The sequence below is a fragment of the Andrena cerasifolii genome, chromosome 5 (genome assembly GCF_050908995.1).
Source record: "Andrena cerasifolii isolate SP2316 chromosome 5, iyAndCera1_principal, whole genome shotgun sequence".
NCBI classification, from domain to species: domain Eukaryota; kingdom Metazoa; phylum Arthropoda; class Insecta; order Hymenoptera; family Andrenidae; genus Andrena; species Andrena cerasifolii.
Genome location: NC_135122.1, coordinates 12,837,336 through 12,851,201, shown reverse-complemented (window position 1 = coordinate 12,851,201; position 13,866 = coordinate 12,837,336). Strand labels below are relative to the sequence as shown.

Sequence of the window (13,866 nt, the reverse complement as noted above, 5' to 3'; positions counted from 1 at the left end):
CCGATGCATTAATCAAACGGTGGCCGCGCGAATATCCACCGGCGGCGGATCGCGACAGCGCGAGCCGAACCGCTGCATTACGATCTTCGATTGAAACCGCGCCATCGATCATAACGAGCGCCGCTTCGCCCGGCGAAACTTTACTTTTGTCTCCGCGCGACGCTTACGACCGATATCGCCCGCGAGCCAGGTAAACCCGCGGCGAGCCAAGTTGTATTATAAAATCACGTGAAATTATTAGCATTGCAGATTTCCCCCGGTATCGCGAAGATGCCTCGGCCGTTTTACTGTATTCCACCGAGTATTCATAAAATCGTTTCTCTATTCACGGATTCCATATTCATAACGGTCACCGGTATCGCGCGCCCCCCGCCAAGCTTTTTACTGCATTATATATCACGCGGTAAATTATGAAGCGTAAAAATCAAGCATCGATGCGGAGCAACGCGCGCCGCTCGTTCTCCCGTTCTTTCGTTCGTTTGGTAAAGCGGTGGGTCGTTGGCGTCGCGGCGGAATATCTGTGTACGAGATCTCGTATCGTATGTGGCCGTCTCTCTGATCGAAGATAAGGATATATCCCGATGCGGACGAGGGTTCTTTCAGGGCCACGTGACATCTGCCGAGGCCCATACAATGTTAGAATGCTGCATTACAATCGTCAAACCGCACGAACGTCACGAGATCCGATTGTAATTGCAACAACGGGGGGACCCGGGGGCCAACGCCGGGCGCCCCCGCCCCTGCCCTTTACCCCGCCGTCGCCCGCCACGGCATTCATTAGCGATACGAATCTGATACTTCGGTTCATCATCGAGTCAATGACAATCATTGTTCGGCCAGACTGGGGGCATTCCATAAGCGTTAATGCATTATTCATGGCATTCGGTAATAGCTGTGACTAGCGTTCGCCGCGAATTACGACCGCGGTAATCCAATTATAAATCGATCGAACCGCGCTATCCCCGTGGAACGTGCCTTCGTCGTCGGCGCTTAACGATCGATGAACAAAAATTCCTTTCCACGGGCGAGACGATGATCGACCGTTCGGTTTATCTAATCCGCTCCGTACTCGGAGGAGCGCCATGGAAACCTTGACTCTCGGCCCGTGAATACGGCGGGGCGCTAAACACAGGATTGCTTTCAGAATGCGTCCTTCATTTGCATAAATACCTGAGAAAAACCGAGGGAACGGGTTTCCTAATCTGAGGCATGCTCGTGGCGCGCTTTCGACCTACGAAACAAAGCTACTCTTCTCTCTGCGGTGAAACAGTGCCCCCGCGATTAGACCCGAACAGCGACGATTAACTCGAGGATCTCCGGATCGTCATCCCTGGAACCTTTGACCCCACCCCTGGGGGGATGAAGTAGCGAGGATGGAGGAGCATCAGATTCGGAGCTTTTCATGAAATCAGAAGCTGGAACTGAGGATCCCCTCTCGCCGAGGGTCAGATGCTTTTTGTACCGACTGCGTATATACACGACGTTATAAAAGTATTAAAGGGTAGACGAGGGAGAAGGGGCGGAGAAAGGCAGGCAGAGCGGCCGAGATGGAGAGGGAAAGAACGAGGGAGGACAAAGAAATAAAGCGAGGGTTCCTGAAAGCGAAACGCGGCGAAACGTGCGAATTACGGGTATAATGCGAAATTCGGGCTTATCCTACGACCGATGGGAGGGGCTGCCGACCCCGAAGAAGCCGCTGTTGCGTACCACGGACCGTAACGCTCTTTGGAGCGCAACAACGGGGGTGGCCTTATAACACTTACATTAGAACAATAACGATTAAAAGCGGGTTGCAAGGGGAACACGGCTCAGGCCTGAGCGAACTCGCCATTTCCGCCCGTGGAGTTTCACCGAGGCGAGCTGGAAAGGGACGAAAGAAACGGGGGAGGAAAAGGTGGGGAAGAAGAGGGATGGGAATTCAGATGCTAAAGATTTCGAGAAAAAGGAAGCCTGCGGGAGCGGGAAAAGAACCTTTTGGAGACTCCTCCGAGCCGTCAACGACTTATGGTTTATTGCCTGTCTACGCGGCTCCTAGAGGATCCTTAGGGAGGCAAAGAAATGAGTACACAGATGTTCCGTCCGCGATATTTCTCAGCAGCAGCGTACAAACTTCCCGTCGTCTTTATTTTCGCTACCAGGCGACTCGGATTCACAGACAAACACCTCGTCATTGATCGAGCAAGAGAGAAGCAGTTGCTACTCGAAACAGCGTTCCGAGACTTCCTAGTGGAGCGTAGGAAACGAATCGTGACGGAGAAATTAGTCTCGTAACGGGTACATTTCAATGCGCTTTGTTTTTCTCGCGTCCCGCGTGTTCGGCGCTATCCTTATCCGCATCTGTGACAACGAAGGTTATAATTTCTGCAGACAACGCGGTCGACAGCGATGACGATCGTCGACGGAATGACGACCTCGCGACGCGGACTTTCCACGGGGAGGCAACAACGACTGCCGCACGAATGTGAAAATCGCGGCCGATCGGGCAAAAACACGAACTCGATCTGGTTGTCCAGCGGGAGGGGTGGATATTTACAATCGCGTTTCGGCTCCCATCGAAGCGAGGGCGCAGGTCTGACGAGATAATCGCGTCCGCGGCCAACGATAAAATAGAATTTATTTCGATCCGAAATTTCCACGCGCAGAGGCCTAATGAGAGAAGGAGCAGCCCTGGTGCATTTGTTTATGGCGATAAATCCTCGTTTATTGTCAGCCAGTAGCGGCACGCCGTATAATGGACTGGTCCAGCCGAGTCCGTCAACAACGCCACGGAAAAACAGCCACCGAAGCCGGGTAGAAACGCGAGGACGCAGAAAAATAATCGTTAATTGCTATTCTCCAGACCGTTGGCCATTCGATCGCCGGATTAACTGTAATGAACGGCTCCTATCGACGGAGCGCTGTTTCCCGGTGCCCGAATGAACGTAACGTCGTAATAGGGACGAAAATAAATTAATTATAATTACAAATAAACAAGCATTGTTGTCGCCCGCGGGTTGCGTTCGCGCTGAATACCGCAGCCCCGCGGATCGCCGATAAATATGCAAAATATGGCAACGTCCGGGATGATTATTACGGTAGACCGATTATTATCAGTTCGATGCGGTATCAGGTGGCGTTTTTCCCTGGCTCGCATCCTTGTCCGATCGGAACGTGAGTCAGGTGATATTTGCCAATCGACAAGGGGAGGAAAGTATCGCTTGTCATCTGCCAACAGAATTAACCCAGATGTCCGACAGCCCTTTACGAACATTGCCGTTTCCTACGAGCAGGGGGCGAACGAAAGAGGGAAAAATGGTTCGGTTGCGCCAGGAAGAAATTGTCCGCGTAACAACGCCGTTAAAGTTAGCGGCGTTACGAGCCGCGGCGTGTTAACCGAATACCAAACAGGCGAGGCGCACGGAATATTCGAATCCGGCGCGTACAGGGCCGATATTAAAACCGGGCACGAAGCACCGTGGCGGCGGGCAACGTTAATTAGTCGAAAACACAGCGCCCATATGCCTACGGGCTACCAGCGACCCGTTTTATTACCTCCTGTAACGAGTACAGTGGCGCACGCGGCGTTTCTAAATAAAATTACCTTCAAGCATCCGCCGCCCTTTTCTACCACTAACCCATCGGTCCCCCCTCGCGGTGTCGTTCACCAGCCTTCGCTCGTGCACGCTGCTATTGCCCGATAACACCGACGAGTATTCAGAGTATTACAATTTCGAGTACTTGGACGATAGGGAGGAAGACAATTGCTTAGCTCCTATGTGTACTTTATAGGATTATTTTCACTTAATGGTTGCGCTCGCGGTTGGGAAAATCTTACGAGGATATCCGGGTAATGTGACGCTCCGAGCTTTTGTGTGTCCAAGTGTGCGCGCCAGGTAAAATGAAGATTTGATGAACATTCATTATACACCTTGGCGTAGATGAAAGAGTAATTACAGGATCTCGTGTACGAGGAATGAACTGAATATTATACCCTGCCGGCTCTTTACTGCGCGAGACACATGGCCAGCAGAGAGCTAAAGGGGAAAAGAATCATACGCACTCGTTGCTGGGTACTTTATAGGGGAGACCGGGTATGGTTGTCACACGGGTAGGTTGTCTCAACCGCTATATCAAAGAAATTATAAACAATAGGAATGTACTAACAATCCATGGCGATGCGTAAACATATCGCCGCCTCCTCCCCTATCATACAAGTCGTTGTGGAGTCGCACGGAGACACAATGTGTCTTTGTTTGTTTTCGGGCGCAAGAACTAAATTACGCCGTATTTTCTATCAAGTAAGTATAGGTTGTTTCTTAGTATTTACTGTAACATTGTTGCATTATTCTCGTAGTTTAGAGTTTTTTTCTAACTTACTGTAATGATTTTTTTGCATTTTCTAAACTTTTTAATACATGAATAGAGAGATGAAATTGTTTGACGGTTTGGGGTAAGTTGTCACAGAACATTTGGGATTAGGTATTTGGCGCATGTGACAACTAATCCCGGTGTAACTTGCTGTATCTATCATGTTATATTATTTTCTTGTTTGTTTGGCAACAGTTCTCAATAATAATGCCGCAAACTTATAAGAAGGAGAGGTCCAGAGGTGAGGTGCCCCCGGAATTAATGTTACGTGCGGCAAGAGAGGTTATAAAGGGCAATTACACAATAAGAAGGATTGCAAAGGATTATAATATAAATTACCGCACTCTAGCGCGATATTGTGAGAAATACAATAAAAAATTATATTACTTTCTTAATTGAATCGACTGTTTATTCATAAACTTAGCTATCCAGGTACTGTTAAAACCAACCCGACCTCGGGGTATGTTGTCACAAAATAGATCCTGCAAATAATGTGAATTAGCTCCTAATCTGGTTGACAAAATCCACAGGTTCAATTTTTTTATAAAGCCGGACGTACGTAGTTTATATTAATCTAAGTTTGAATGAACTTCCCTGCAGCCTTGACCCTAAAAAAAAAATAAAAATAACAAAATGAGACAACCATACCCGGTCTCCCCTAATCGACCAAATTAACAGCTACTGTAATCTGAAGCAGTAGAAGTCACAAACGCTACTTCGTTTACAATTCATACGAGGAGAGCAGTAAAAACCGGGCATAAAAGGAGCGCGCGAACCGTGAGTTTCCTTCGCGATTCCCCGCGACGGGGAAGAGCCTGAAATCTAGGGTAGAAAAACGTGGGTATTTCACGGGACTCCAAAGTGAAAGGGACAACCGGGGAACGTACGTACGCGTGCTGCGTGATTACGCGCAGTTACAACCCCCTTAAATCGCGTAAAAGATAGGACCAGCTTTACATTAAACGCGCGCCCGACAGAAACGCGCGCAACCCCCATAAATAACGCAGGGGGGTTCTCTGAATCTCGTTCACCCTGTCTGTTTCTCCTTTTTCCCTTCGCCCTCTTTCTCCACCGCTTCCTTGCCACCCATTGCCCTTCCCTTCACCTTTTCAAGCGAATCCGCGGCCGCGAAGCGAGATATTGGGGAGTACGCCGACAGGATTGCCGATTATCCCTCTTAGCACCCTCGCGATATATTCAGCGATACGAAATTCCAGGGTTCATCGAACCACCCCTCCCTGGTCCCCGTGACCAGGGTGACACGCCGACGCGGCAGGAATTTTTCATCGCATTTACGCGCAGATAGCTATCGCCGCAGCCGTAAAAAGATCGAACGGTAATAACGAGCGCGTTTCGCAGGTGGTGTTCGATTAATTCGCCTGGCGGCGGACCGCAATTGGGTCGTCGCAATCGGACACAAGCGAATTCGATTTCGCAACATACCCGCGCCGCGAGTTAAAGCGCTCGCCATATAATGGCAAGAATTCCCTTTTTCGTTCGCGTGCACGCGCGAACGCCACTTTCCACGCTCGCAGTCGCTCCAAATTTAGTAAATCTAAGAGCCACGGGGGCCGCCGCGGATACGCCAGAAATCCGTGAAGGAAAAAAGCGGCAGCCGGCGCGATAAATCAACGGTAGCCGGGAGCGTCTAAGGCTAATTTAAATGCCGGTCGAACGCCACCGGACGAGGGAAACTTTTTCTCCCGTGTCCGGGACACGCGAGAGACCTCTTCCAGAGTTATTTTCATCGTTCTTCCGGCACTTCAAAATGCCCCGGCCCGGGGAGAAAGGAAACGAAGGAGGAAAAAAAAGTTCTTTCTCACTTTCCCTCCGCGAGGATAGGCCATCGCGCGGATACGATAGCGGTAAGGGACGAGGGTAATTGTGACAGCCGAGTCTCGTGGAAAATCATCGCGAGGAGAGGTATCCGGCAGTTTCCTCGATATCGGAGATAACGAGGTAATTAATTTGTCGAGCCACGGACGGTGGAAAAAGTGCGGAGGAGATAAGATCGGAAGTTAAGGCGAGGAGAGCGCGCTGTCGTGCTTGTTTGAGCGAAAAATTAGACGGAACTGTTTTGTATACTACTGTCTCGTCTGGCGTTCGTCGAACGCGACCAAAGGAAAGGAACGCACGGCTAAACTAACTTTCGTGTCACGCCGTGGAATATAAATTGGATACTTGGCTGCTGCGATCCCGCTCGCCAATCTCGTCGAACAACGATGAATAAAGGGATTGCTCGCGAGGAGGACGCGATTTTTTTTTCAGGGGAACGTTCATTCACGCCGGTCTGCGCGGAAAAGGTACTTCGAGGCGTAACGACGTACTCGTAGGATGAAATGAAAAGAATCTCAGAGAATTAGTCACGATACGCCAGGACGGTCGCGATAGTCGCACCACATAGGGTAAAGTAGCCGAATATGACGACCTCTCCTAAACTAGACACAAATATAATACTGTTTAAGAATTATTCGGATAATTAATCTTAATCTCGTCATAATATTAACATAACCTACAATTTTATAAACGACTAAAGAAACCCAAATTAATTAATTCGGGCAAATAATAAAGAATTTAACACAAATTTATTATAAATAAAATATTTTTATTACCCCAAAATATTACCATATTGATTTCATTTCATTAACTGATAGAAATAATTAAATTAAATATATATTCAATAACTGGAGCACCGATAATTAATAACTGGGACACGCTATGAATTTCATTTAATTACTAGGCTATATGAACAGTGTCATGTTTTAATTAATTTTAAACTTTTCCTTTAACAAATGTAGATTCTTGTTACTTTATCAGAAAGTAGATATTTTACGCTTTCAAATAATCATATTCAGTTATAATTTTATACTGTTTAAATATAAAAGAAATTGCAATTATATCAACTGCTTCCTTAACTGTTCCACCACTCATGAATATTTTGTGGAAACGTCATACATTGACTATAATTTAGGGTATTTTATTTTATCCGGTGCGTGGAGGTTTTGTACGTACGACCCTTGACAATATCGGACGGGATTACTTGACTAAGCATAGGAATACCACTAAAAATTGCACTTTTTATCCTCAAGATGCAGTCGAGGCAAAGAGTTCAGCTGCCTGTATACCTAATGAAATTTGTAAACTTTTGGTGTGCAACAAGTCAACAAACTACCAATGGTCTATTTATAAAAATTAGAAATGTTAAAAATTAGTCAACTAGCCCCTTTCTCCCTTACTTCTCAGTAGGTTGCTAAAGAATACATATTCTGCATTTGCAACGTGTATCGAATTTTAATAAATGTGTTCTTAGTCAAGAGTTATGATATTTTTAAGAAATGGGTCACATATCCGGCTATTTTACCCTATTGATTGTAGCCACCCCGTCGGAGCCCATTGCCGCCATCACACACCATTGCTGACAAGGCATTTAGCCGTTTCTCACTTTATCGTGCGTCTACCGTCGCCACGGCGTGGCAAAGTGGGTCTGAACGCGAATGTAGGTGGCTGCATCTAGCAGCTCTCCGCGTTTTCAAGCACAAACACCTCCCTACCCGGCTGCAGCACACATTCCGCACGGCGTGGGGCTACATGTGCGTGTGTATCCGCGCACTCTTTTGACGCAACGAGCGAGCACAGTGTAGAGCGGGTCGTTTTCAGGTCGCCAAAAGGTAATATCGACCAACGCGACACGTCTATACCAGGCGGCACCGTTGAATCTGGTAGCGAGCAGGGGGGGCCTCCATTACCAAACTGTCAATGCGTGACTTGCACTTCTAAGGTGTCCCAGCACCGGGGCGAATTTCTTTGCCCCGGAGCATCGTCTAAACTCCCGGCGAACTTTTCGCGGATCTAGCACCGTGGCCATCAAACGGAGACATTATTCGTGGGAGTAGGTGGCACGCGTTTTGTACGAGTCGCGAGTGCATCAGCACAGCAGGAAGAGAGGTAACGTACACGAGGCCGTGTGTTTTTCCAAATCGATCCGCGCCGCTCGACACAAAACGGGAAAATACATTACGCGGCAGGTCCCAGCTTTACGACCACGCCGTATTATGTCGCATTCATGCAAATCGCGATTATAAATAATGCGCAGAACGCACTGGCGGCGATGCGAAGAACGGTTTTCAATAAAAAAATCACTCAATGGGGAGCCTAATGACGCATAAATTATGTCCGGAGCGAGGCGCGCGCGCGTGTGGGTATTCAGTGAAGCGAGTCGCGGGCCCAGCAGCCAGCCCCTGCAAAGCCGGTGGCGTCGCTCGGCATTTCCACCGCCAGGGATCGGCCGTGAATCTCGTTGTTTTTTCTCCAGCGAGCTGACGCGATTTCGCAAATGGGAGAGGCTGATTTTACAAAATGTCACTTGCACGCGCCGGGACCGGGCCGAGTCGGAGCGGGCTGGGCTGGAGTGAGCCGGTGCGACGCGTCGGTGCAGCTACAAAAAGCCAACGATCTGATACAACCGGATTAAAACCTTTGACGCACGCCTCGCTGACACATTGGACACCATACCATCCTCCATCCTACCCATGCGCAGCTGTGTTTCCTGCGGTGATGCGTCAGTTGTGATTATAACGTACAGAGAAAATGGACTAGTCGAAGCTGAGCTGGAAAAACAGGAGCAATGCCGGAAACGTTTCATCGAGCCAGCTTACTCATTCACCGCCCTCGCGTTCATCGATTAAAAGGAACAATCTGTCGGCGATATTCGCCCTCTGTTTCGTGTCCGGGTGCCCGCGACCCTCGAATTTGCATTTTTATACGCGCGCGTCCATAAAGGAGAGTTTCCCGGGCGTCGCGGTCCAAAGCAACCACTATACCCGTCGATTATACACGTGGCGCGCGGCTAGGGCGTCGTGAAATTTAAATAAAGTTCACGACGGTGGAGGAGGCGGCGCAGCAGGAAGAAGCTGCGAGGAAAACGCAGGATCCGATGTGTTTCCACGGACAGCGTGCCCATTTTCGAGAGCGAGATCTCGCTGCACTCGGGATCCTTGTCTCCCTGTCCGCCTCCTCCTCCGCGCCTCGAGGGAAGATAGAGCGCGATATAACGAGACGGGGGGTGGGGGACAGCGAGGGATGGAAATTGTGACGGTCGTTCTGGCGTGCAGAGTGGTGGTAGTCAAATCGACGGGTCGTTTCGCAGTGGGTAACGGGTGGAAACGGGGTTCACGCTTGAGGAGGCCCTTCCATCGAAAGTAATATTTTTCGCCGGTGCAAGCTGGCTGGCTGGGTGGAAGGTGAGCCAGAAAGAGGCGACGGAGTCCGAGGGTGAGCGCGGCTGAAGGGTGGAAGGCACGAGGCATAGGGCGCGTCGATGGCCAAGACGTCGCGCAGTCGAGTCGTCCTCTTGAATTTCTCACGATTCATTTTCGCGATGGCCCGCCCTGCCGGCTGCGCTCCCCCCTGCACCCTCCCGACCCCCGGGAATTCGAAATCGCAGATTGCAGCGGAGGAGGGACGCGCGCAGACGCGATCGGGGCGCGTCGTTCGAGGCATTTCGGAACGCTGCGAGCGGGAAGGAACGAGCAGGGGGCGGAAGATCGGCGGGAGGGCACAGGTAGACAAGAAGAACGGGAGAGCAGCAACAGCCGGAGAAGGGGGTGGGGCAAAGAGAAGGCCAGCAACGCGGCCGAAGGATGCAAAACTTCCGAAAAAGAGCACTAGGAAAGCGTGAAGTGCGCCAATCACGAGCCGTTATTGGCGGCAATTATGATAATAACATACCTCGAGCGAGAGCCCTCGTACATGCATACGTGGATGTACGTGTACGTGTCCGCGAGCAGGTACACACGAGCCCACCATTGGTCGGACGAGAAGAGAACAGAGCCGTAGGCTCGCCGACTTCCGGCCTCTATTAATCACATAAATGGTTCATCGCGTCTAGGTGTATCGCTATTCGCGATGATTATGCGCAAATTACGCTTACGAAAGCCGGTCCCGCGATTCTTGGGGGCGCGAGGACACATGCTCCCAGGAGAATCGAGGTCGCACGGATTCGCGTGATAATACCTCGTCTTCCGAGCGAGCCTGTACTGCGCGAGGAGAGGAACCTTGTAGAAATGTGAGGTAGGCAATCAAATTGTTTGCGAAGGGGGAGAAAAAGTTGCACCACTTATTTCCGAGAGCTCTACCGATCCACCAGCATGTGAACTGAAAAGGAAACGGTTTCCTAGTAGAAGTTCTCACCTCGCGAAACGCGAATATTACCTACCGGGCTAACGCGGCGAGCTAATCGCGAACTCATTCGCACCACCTAATTACGAGAGCCGCGGCGAAATCTTGCGCCGGACGAGGGTCACCGCGGCAGCGACGAGAAAACAGATTCGCGTTTCTAATTGGACACGTGTAGTTATTTGCTGCACACACGTTCGATCAGCCGTGTTCGTGCACCACAGGGCAGAAAGTAGTCGCGCACGCACGCGTGCACACACTGCACGCGCAAGCTCGGGCGTGTAAGCTACACGCGCCGCAAAGTGTTCGCCGGTGCACACAGGTACGGGCGCAGACCATAAAAGCCCGTGGACACCATAACTTCGCAAACACGCCTCCTACATACGCGGGTACGCGCGTTCTTCCACCCGATAAGAGGCCACTCGTATACACGCTGCCTATGACGCGTCCGCGTGTACGTGCGTGAAGCATTGTGCACGGTAATGCCTCGAATCGCGGCTAGTTGAATCGAACAGCCGACCTCTATAAACCGCCTTCCCTTCTTTCCTCCGTTCTTCCTTCCTTCCACGTTCGTTCTCGTTAAAAGTTGTTTCGCGTTAACGTGCCGCTACGTCGATGCAATTCCACGGGAATCCAAGAAATCGACTTGATTACGTAAGTCCGCGCTGCACGCCCCCCCCCCCCCCCTCAGACCGCAATGATCAAAAGTTCCCCCCCTGGAGTTCTCGCATCGACGCCAACAACGTAATTCCCGTACACACGTCCGATGCGAGAGAGTAGTTTTCCAGCAGGAAACTCTCGTTCCATCGTCGCCGGGCGGGCAGATCCGCGCCGTGTGCGCGCACACTTCGAATCAGCTCGCGAGGGGAATGAGGATCGCAACTCGAACCTACCACTTAGAAGCATGCATGCCCGAGAAGGATAATGTTACGCATTTTCCGCACTCGTGCTCGCCAACTATTCCGAAGCACGGCACGGCGCCGTGAAAACAATCGATATCGCGAAACCGCCAACGGGCGAAACACCGTTACGTACATTCCTGCCTCGGTTGTTCCCACTTTGCCTATCAAAACTCGCGGCGGCGTTGGCGAGTCGAACGATAACGTTCTCGTCGTTAATAATCCCTGTCACCCGCCAAGCAACGCTTCCAGAAAATTTCGATAACTTGGAGAGAACGGTTACCAAAGGGCGCTACCCCTCCACGCCGGAGCTAAATATTTTACACGTCCCGGGCCCTCGTTAAAGCAGTTCGTTGCAGCGAAACGATTTCATCGACTGATCGTTAGGAATCGCCAGGGTCCCGGCGTACTTGCCGAACGATTCGAAGCTGGGCGCGATTCGATCTGAACGCCCGGGCAAACAGTCCGATCGCAGCTTCGATACATACGGGCGCAATAACCGTTCTAACTGCTGTTGCACCCCGGCGCAACAGTTTAAGGCGATTTTCCGTCTGAATCGCGAGAATAAAACCGTAATATTCCGCGATCCCGATATCCCCGAACAATGGACTCCTATAATCTCGCGGAAATTCAAGGCTTCCGACATTCGATACGGACGATCCGTTTTTCTTCGCAGCTCCACCGAGGGACCGAGCGCCGAGCCGTTTCGACGATCCTCCACACTCCGCAGCCAGGAAGAACGGAGCGTGACCGCGATTTAACGTTAATTTCCGATTCGACATGACGATTATCCTGGCGTTCTCGTGACACGAACGGCGCGGACGGCCGCGCGGCGTTAGACAATGAACCGCCTCGGGTTCCCAGGAACGGCGGAGAGCCACGCGGTAGATGAAACGGGACGAAGAAGGGCGAAGGAACGGCAATTACGCGTAATTCGCAGGTGTTGTGAGAAAATGGCCGTTGCTGGATGTGTTTTCAACCTTAATCGCCGCAATTTTTCTGCCATTACTAAGTTTATCGGCGGCACAGGCGCGCCGCGCGTTCGGCACGATACACACCGCACCGCCGCGATTTTACATTATGATCGCACGCTGGCGCACCATGCCACGGCACAGAGAGCAACGCGAGAATATAAGGAGTCGACCTGGCGAAAAATAGTCTGCTCGCCACGATAGGTTACTGCTACGATCCGTGTAGGGTAAAGGAACCATAATACCGGACAGCCCCCTGTTACCGGACACAATTGATTTTCGTGATTTATAAAATCCAGGCTGTATGAATTAAAATGTAATATTCTTATAATAACATTTGAAATTATAGTTTTCTAAATAAATGAAGGTTTTTCTAATTAGCGTAAGTTAACAGTGTAAAAAATGTATAGAAATTCTCAGTCTTGCAATTTTCGACGTCTGACCGTTTTCATTATCAAAGTGTCTAGGCATTATTTATATTTAAAAGTCGATATAATAATAATTCAATTGATACAGTGTACAAAAATTAATATGTAGTGATAGTACTAGGTTTAAATAACAATAAGAAGGCTTATGGTGGTGATTTAATAATATTCTGTAAAAATTAAAGCGAATCCGGGGACTGGGTGAAATTTTACGACATTTTCAATTACCGGTGATCGATATGTGGGTCAATATTCGTGCTGACTCGACAGTTACCGGATGTTCGCGAATGTTCGAAGGAGCTAACCTATTCTCGAATTGATTTTAGATGTTTACTTTAAAGTAACAATATTTGCAAACTTTTAAGAGAATTTTTAACATTAAAAATTTTATTTGGTAGATTTGAATATGTGTAAAACTGTAAGAAAAGAATGCAGCCAGCACACACAGTTTGGCATTCCAAGTAGCGCGTTACACGACAAAATTAAAAATAAATATAAGGACAAAAAACATGGACCAGAATACGTTTTAACTACTGTTCACAAAGATGTTTTAGTTAAATTAATAATGCATCTATATAGACAGTGTCCGGTAGCTCGGGCACGGTAAATAGTTCTGAAGCTTTAATCGTGTCCGGTAATTACGACAAAATTTTGTTTTACATTTTTACTATTATCTTTTTCAAAAAGTCCCGAACTTACGGAAATGCTTAATAATCAGCTCAATTAAAAAAATACCCAGAATCTATGAAAAATTATGTTGAAATTCCTGAATAGCTTTCATGTTATCACTAAATGCCCGGTATGTGGATCCTTTACTTACTATCGACTATCCTTACTTTCACTATCGACACGAGTAACGTTATCCAGTTATCGTTAAGTATCTTGACACCACGTGTCTCGCTGAAGATTCTTTAACGCGGAGAGTGTATAATTAAGTGATAGCTGTTCCGTTTGAATTCTGTGAACTCTGTGCTGCTTTCGATACATTTTTTGGAGTAGGTACATTTCGATTTGAGGCAGGTTCTTTCACCGCATCGTACGGAAAATTGA

At 49.1% G+C, this 13,866-nt stretch overlaps 1 protein-coding gene across 6 annotated transcripts in view; it reads right to left on the bottom strand.

The window, feature by feature from the left end:
* Positions 1–13,866, bottom strand: part of LOC143369068 (latrophilin Cirl) — a 379,879-nt gene that overhangs the window by 287,658 nt on the left and 78,355 nt on the right. The gene's annotated exons all lie outside the window — the stretch shown is intronic.